Raw genomic sequence first — 7,893 nt, 5'->3', positions numbered from 1 at the left:
TCACCAGCATGACTGCTGACCTCAGCAGGGAAGGAGCTTTTGAGGCACAACATCTCCTGGAGATTAGGGAGGCCTGTGAGTTTTCAGCGGGATGAGATTTGCCTGTAGAATTTGGGAAATGTAAGTAGTAAAAAGAGTGTTTTAACTTGTTTAAAAGGACAAAGAGAAGCAAAAACAATCAAAGTCATGTCAGATTCAAGACTGGAGGGTTGTGATAATTTTATATATAACATCTTAATGGCATGCCTCTTCCTGATAGTTGGAGGCTCCTCACTGTACCCTCAGGCCTTGGGTAAGAATCTCCTCTCATGAGTGAGCTGTAGTACCTGTAAAACCACTTAACTATAACTGTCCATTTGAACTCTTATCTCCAAAGTGAAGGAGATTTAGGATGTGCAATCTGCTGTCACAATATCATGCCAGGTACCAAACAAGACATGACCAGTGTGGCCAGCTTCCATTGTTTGTCCTGGCTTAACTCCCAGTAGCACCTTAAAGCCTAAGCCTGAGGAAGATATTGGCAAGTGAATTGTAAAATGTTGTGAATCTTGCATGGTTCTCCCAGTAAATCATAAGGATCATAAAGCACAATATTCCTGTAATGACTGAAAGTCTAATGTCATTGCAAATAGCATAATTCAGCTACTGCAGGTTTTTATTCTTGCCTCTGTCTACCTAATGTTTAAAAAATCTGTTCTGAAATCTGACTTAAACCTAGGGAGTGAAATGTGACCATTGTGGGAAATAATTGAGAAATTTTGGGATACTCAGTGAGAGTGTAATAATTGTCTTTAAAATAAAAGTTTGTATTCTGAAAGATTGAGCAACTTTTTCTGGTTGTAAAAACTCGCTATGGCTATTATACCACTGACCTTTTGGAAACCCCTGTGCTGCCAGAGAGCTCATATGCAAGAAGGGATTTTGCTATTGGATATGAGTGCTTGCAAAGGTCCTAAGTGCTTCAGCCATGGCAGGATTTCAGCAGCTCCATTTGCTTCTCTATCAGTACATTCAGGATTTGTCCTACAAACAGTTGAGCAATTTATCACTTTTGTTATGTCAGCATTAAGTTCCTCTTTAAAAAATTCATCAGGAGCTGCATCTGGCATGCTGTGCAGGCACGTATTTGACATATGAGCAAGAAATGCCAAATGCTGATCTGTAATGGTACGAGCAGCCCATGGCAAACTCCTCCCTCCCCCTACTCCCATCTCCTCTGTGAAAGTCAGTGCCTAGAAATGAGCAGGATCACACTGACTAGTCATCCCATCTTTTTGAATGCCTCTCTCTTTTAATTTCAATTTATGGGCAAAGGATGTGTATTTTTTAGGGGTTTTTTTTTGTTTGTTTTTTTTTTTTTCTGCATTTAGCTGGACTAACAACTGGATAATCTGAGCTGTGCTTGGGCCTCCCTGGAGCTGCCCTGTCCTGTCTCACTGAGAGCTGCTGGCAGAGGCCATGGAGAGATGCAGCACCTGCATGGAACAGCCCAGGGAGCCTCTGCCTCCATGGCAGGGAAGCTGTTTCCATCAGCTGCTTGGTCCTGTCTATTAAAGATGGAACTTCCTCACTAAGATTTGTATGAGGAGTAGAATTTCTTAACATTTTCTACATATCTTGATTTTGCTTCTTAGTGGGTGTCACCAAATTCTGCATGGAGGGGTTCCCTTAGTGCTGGAGGGAGCTGTACTATTTCAGACATTACAGTCTTTTCTTGCCACCAGCAACCTGTGTTAGGGAAAGTCACTGAGTTCTGGCACATGGCCAGTGGAGGAACAGATTTTCAGGCCTTAACTGAAATGCCAGTTGTTTTCTAGAGTTCTAATTAAGTACAAGTAAGAGAAAAAAGGAAGGCTTTAAATAGTTACTAAATCTGTCTACATTGGAAAGAGCTGCTGCTGGTTATTGAGATTGTTTTGCAACATTCCTGCTGCAGGAAATCTGTCCCTAGCAGCAACTGAATGATAATCAAACAAGTTGTTAAAATATATATTTTCTGTAATTGTTTGTATATTCTCCTCCTACCCTTAATATTTGTTCTTTGCTTTTTCTGGTCAAGATAGTGAGTAAGAGACACTTTGAAAGAGCTCCAAAAGGTGGGATTTTATAAGTCCATTCAGGTAATCTTTGTGATCTTTTCCTCCCCTTCCCTCATTCCCAAAGCAGGGACAGGTGACCTTTATTGCTTGTGTGGATATTTTTTTAACAAGTTTTAGAGCTCTGCTTTGCATAAAAATTGCCTTCAGAGCTGTGATTATTTCTAAGTTCTGCCAAATGCCTCTAAAGGTGTCCAGTGGACAGGACATGTGCAAGTCACAATACCAGGTTGTGAAACCACTTTTCCAGGGGGTTCATTTTTTCCACTGGTGATGTGGTGTGACATTGCTGTCAGCAGAATTTTAATTGCCAAAGATGTTTCATGTAACTTTTTCTCTCCTTCCCACACCAGTAGCCCTGTGCTCTGCTCTGAAAAGGGATTTCACAGCACCTCAGGAGCTCCCTGTGCCACAGCTGAAGGTGCAGATGGCAGAGCTTGGCCTCCCAGGCAACAGATTTGGAGATCCTTTCTGGGCTGCTCTCTCCTAAGAACATCTTGTGGTTTATTCCTCTTTGCCCTCATTACTTCTGCAGCTGAAATGTCTTGTGCAAACTGTTTTGCAGAACAGCTGTGAACTTTATAACGCTGCTGATGTAGCCATGGGTGTCAAAAGTGGGGAACAAAGCTCAGGGGATGGTTCTGAAGGGCCTGTGCTGAGCCTGGGTCAGTTATGACCACTCAGAGTTGTACCAATCCTCATGGCTGTTTTTTTACAAACTCACTCCTAACTTCCACTGAAAAATTCAGCAGCTGCACAGGTGCTCTGGGTCAGTACTCCAGCAGTGAAAATATTTCAGAATAGATGGCTGAATTCTGTTTTTTTCCTCTCCCCTGCACTTGTCTCCCCTTGCAGCCCTGCACTGCCCAGTGACTGGAGCTCACCTGGTGCCTTTACCATTAGGTACATGTGTCCTCTTGGCTCAGAATCTGTAGAATTTCTGTATGGAAAGTAAGCTAAAGGAGATAGACACTCTGCACCTGAACACAGCATTATATGGCCCAATCAGCCATATTTATGCTGTAGCTGATTTTAGTTTTTCTTAGCAGTAGATCCATCACCTCTGCTTTTTCTTTCCTTTCCCCACAATATAATGCATGTTCAGTGTCTGTTGAAATAAATTATGAAATAACTAAAAAAGCTAAAAGTCCTCCATTATCCCCAAACTTTCATGGCAAAAGTTTTCTTGAGATCTCCTTCTGCTGCTTTGCAAACACTGTTCATTCTTCAGGCCTCCTTTGAGCACTGGGTTCTCCCATTCTGCCTGTGAGGGTGCCTGGGACTGGGGAGCAGCCACCTCATCCCTTGGAATAGGCAAAAACCCATGAAAGAACAATGTCTGTGGGACCCTGCCAAGTCAGGCTGGCATTCAAGCAGCTGGGACTGGCTGTATTCCATTACAAGAGAGCCACTGGATTCATCTCAGTGCTATAATTACCCTCATTGTAATCCAATAAAGCTTTGGGAAGGTTCTTAGAAAGCTTTTGGCTTATAAGGGAACAAAGGTTAACATGAGGAGGGTCTTGATCCTGATCCTGTGTAGCTGATCAAAACTGTGTGGGTCTCACTTTGTGTAACTTCGTGTTTCCCAACCATTTTGTTATTAGTATGTAAATAGAATCAAATTACTATAATTGGAGAGATTAATGTACATGCTGTCAAATCCCATTGCAGGAAAGTGCCCTGTTGGAAGTGCCCAGGTTTGGAATGTGTCTGTATCCCAGCAGGCCTGACCCTGCCAAGGGAGCTGGAGCAGGCTTGGGAAACACAGCCTGTCTCCCTAAAACCAGGAGTCTGTGCAGTGAACAAACCCAGCCTGCCCAGGACTCAGCTCACACTGTGGCACCAAGGTCTGACTTTATCTGCTCATACACTCTGGTGGGGCTTTTCCTACAGTTAATATTTTTTCTTTATTATTGTGAAAAATGGTTTTAAATTTAATTCAGAGGTAAATTTATGCATTCATGTATGCAGGTATAATTTGCTTTTCAGTATCAAATATGTTGGGCAGTAGGCTTGAAACTGATGGAAAAGGATAGAGAGAATAAATTTTGAAAGTGCTGATTTCAAGCTACCTGTTTAATTCTACCAGCATGTACCCTAGGAAGGGACCTGACTTTTTTCTTTTTTCATTCCTGTTTTCCCAAAAGCCCTGCATCCCTCAGTTCCTAAGGAAGGTGGGTTAATGTGGCAGCACATGTCTCTCTCTCTCAGGATTTTTCATAGAGGTGTACAGAGAGAAAGAAAGAGAAATCAATTTTTCTTTTTGTTCCTTGTTTTTCCCATGTGGAATGTGTTTGGAGAATTGTTTACCTGGTGTGATTGCTTGGTTGGATTCTGGTGAGGATTGTTTGAGCCTGATGGCCAATCCAACCCACCTGGGGCTGGACTCTCGTGAACAGGGTCATGAGTTGGGAGTTAGATATGGTAGAAAAAGTAGGTTTGTAGTTTTAGTATCTCCTTTAACTAGTACATTAATGTATTATAGTGTAGTTATAATAAAGAAATCATTCAGCCTTCTGGAGTCAGACATCAGCATTTCTTCCCACTGGGTTCACCTGCATTTACATAGGTTAAGTCACTGTGTGATCAACACTGGAGAAGATCAGGCCATTTGCTTAAAGATTTAATTATTGGTTTAGGAGCCTAATCTTAGGCAGATGCATTTGAAATCTTGGTTGTAGGCATTTTCTTTAGGAAAAGAAAGGAAAATACCCTGCTTCTGTTGCAACAGGAAAATATCTGTTGCTTCTTAAACCCAAGCTGAGCTTCCTACTCCTTCCCCCATTTTATTTCCTGATGTGACAAACATCTGCCCTCCAGTGATGCTGGAGAGGGGGAAGAAAAAAATCTGAATGCATCCTCCTGCTCCTCCTTACCTCTGGACTTTATTTCTAATGGCCCTGGAAAGCCAGTGTTAGAACTCACTTGTTCAGAGGGGCTGTGACATCTGAGCTGCAGCAAGGACCTGTGGATGTCAGACAGGCACATGCCGAAGGCAATGGAGGTTGCCAGAGGGACAATCTGAGCTGCTTTTTGCTGCCCAGTCAGGCTTTGCTCCACCCTGTTCTGCACTAGCCAAAGGCTGAGCCCAGGGCTGAGGATGGATAATGTTATCCTGTAGCTTCAGGCTTCTTTCCATGGGAGCAGCCTCACTCTTCTGGTTTCAGCTGTGGACAGGATCAGGTGTTTGGCAGGAGCAGCCAGGGCCACCAGCCCTGTCAGGGTGGCCCTTTGCTGCTGCTCTCCCTTCTCTCTGGGAGTCCTGGCTGTGAGAAACATGTCCCAGCAGGCAGGGAGTGCTGAGGGCCCAGGGGAGGCAGTCACCTGTCCCTGCAGAGGGACAGGAAGGAGCACTCACAGGGATGTGAGCCAGAGCAGAGAGGCTGGCAGGTGTGCCCAGCACGCAGCCAGATGGGAGGCAGGGAGCAGCTGGAAGTGCAGGAAGAAGTGAGTAGTAATAGGAACAAATGGCAGGAATGTCCTTGTTTGTGCACTGACATCCAGCATCCAATTCAGCAACCATCTTATTAGGATTTCAAAGAAATGTCCAAATAAACTTGTTCCTTTAAGGGATTTGTTTCAATTCTTTATCAAAATAGGACTTATATGTGCATTTCCCCCTCAGCCCACTGTTTTAATGGGATCACCTTTAGCATCAACCTCATGGACTCTTTAATTTTTCATTCCAGACCTTCTGTGTGCAGCTGTCTCAGCAGATCCAATCAGGTGCATTTCATTGCTTAACAGTACAGAGGAAATGAATTTTTCTGGTAAGGGGAAAGCACAGTGAATAGCTGGATTCCCCTCCTCAAATACCATCTGCAATCAGTTTTGTGTTGCAAATGAAGTCAATGTTTTCCTGGGTCAGAGGTGCCTGATTATTCATAGCACTTTCATTTCCAGCAGCAGAGTAATCCCATCCCTGCCAATCATCTTTCTGTTTTGTGTTGGGTTTATTCACAGTGTTCTGAGGTTTGCAAGTCTAGCTGCTCTCCAAACTCCTCCTGTTCTTTGTTGCCTTTCCTGGGCTAGTGCCAGCAGTTCTCAGCTTCTGAAGAGACCAACAGGAGGACTTTGGCACCAGTATTGCAGTTTTCTCCCATCTTTTGAAATTATGTCACTTGAAAAAAGAATGAAATGGGAGGGGAGGAAGAGTATAATACTTAATTCACTTGTAAGCAACCCAAAAAAAAAACCAAAACCAACTGAGCAGTACTGTACTGAGAGGGAACAGTGTCATCTGGAGGGTTGCTTTTAATGGTAGTAAAGCCCAGAGAATTGTCTTGGTCAGGTAGAGCTGGGATTTGAACCTGGCTGAACTCTCAGGGTGTTTGTTCCCTGCTCAGTGCTTCCCTCTGAGGAATGTCCAGAGCTCACTGTGGCAGCAGCCACACACAGGTTCAGTGTCCCTTAAGCTTGTCCCTGGCAGTGGTGCCCTTGGATTTCCAGCACTTTTCCTAAAATAGATTAGAGGAGCAATGAAGTTTTAGTGCCATTCAGCAAACTGCCCATGCCTGGTAGGGAGGGGAACTCATAGAACTGTGATCCAGCCTTGCATCCTCAAGTGCTCTTAAGGTGCTCTGCACAGATCTGTTTAGAAAGGTTTTAAGAGGGTTCCAGTGTAGATGCTGATAATTAAAATGCTAATTAAAAATATTCCCAATGGTATTCAGTGATAGTGTTGCCAGAACAGGTGAGATTTCAATTCTCTTGCTATTCCTTTTAGAACTAGAGGAGTGTCCTGCAATGAGTTGAGATGAACTACCTGAGCCTTGACTATTTCAAGGCATTTATGTGCTGACTTTTCTCCAGATTTCTTTAGTTTCACTTTTTCATCTCCTCAAGACTGTTCTGAAAGGCCTTGAGGTAACAGCCACCAGTGCAAGGATGTGTCAGTGAGGGGCCCCAGACAGTGCCATCTCCAAAGTCAGACCTTCCTGGACACCAAAGAAAAGATTTCAAGTACTCAATTCTTGCAGCCTAAAGTAGCAGAAAACAGGTGACTGTTCTCAGGAGAGCCCCCTGCTCTGCAGGTTTGATTGGCAAGAATTTAAAATGCTTTGAGTGCTATAACCTGAAAGTAGGAAATGGCACAGGAAGTTGGGACTGTAACGAGAAGAAAGCTGAAGATGGGAAAATCAAAGGAGTGGAATTTGGATTAGAGGGATCCACAGGAAGAAGAAAAGGTGATGCCACATGTCTGAGTAAAAGATGTGCTCTAGTGAGGTGGGCAGCTGTTGGCTTTCACACAGGGATGCCAGGACAAAAGTTTGGTGGCCTCTGTCCCTGGAGCGTGGGATCTCTGGCACTGCAGGACTTGGAGGTTTCACCTGTTTCTCTTGACTAGATCCTGTGTCATGAGGGATGTGGTCAGGAACTCTCTCCAGAATGGCAAGTAAATGTAAACTTCAGAAAAATCAATTTTCTGTAGCCAAGAGGAATGTGCTTTCAGCCTTCCCTTGGAAGGCTTTAGTGCCAGCTGAAGTATTTCCAGAATCAGCAGGTTTTACTGGAGCAGTGTCCAGAAGTGGTGGTGGAAGCAGCTCAGGAACCATCTGACAGAGGAGGAAGGAGTGCAAAAGTGGAAGAAGGTGAACATACGCTAAACCAGAATGTCTGAAGGTAATGAGATGTAAAACAATTCAGGTTAATGAAGCTTTTAATGAAATAAATTTATGCTAAACTCTACCTGGAATACTGCACTGCCTCTTCCTTAGATCAAAGGCTTATGTATTCCTCTGATGCTTACAGGTAACAATGAGGAATATAATTGCTTCCAAACACTGCTTTCCTT

The sequence above is a fragment of the Lonchura striata genome, chromosome 20 (assembly GCF_046129695.1).
Source record: "Lonchura striata isolate bLonStr1 chromosome 20, bLonStr1.mat, whole genome shotgun sequence".
In the NCBI taxonomy this organism is placed as follows: Eukaryota; Metazoa; Chordata; class Aves; order Passeriformes; family Estrildidae; genus Lonchura; species Lonchura striata.
The sequence above is the reverse complement of the archived record's forward strand: the minus strand, read 5'-3'. Positions refer to the sequence as shown.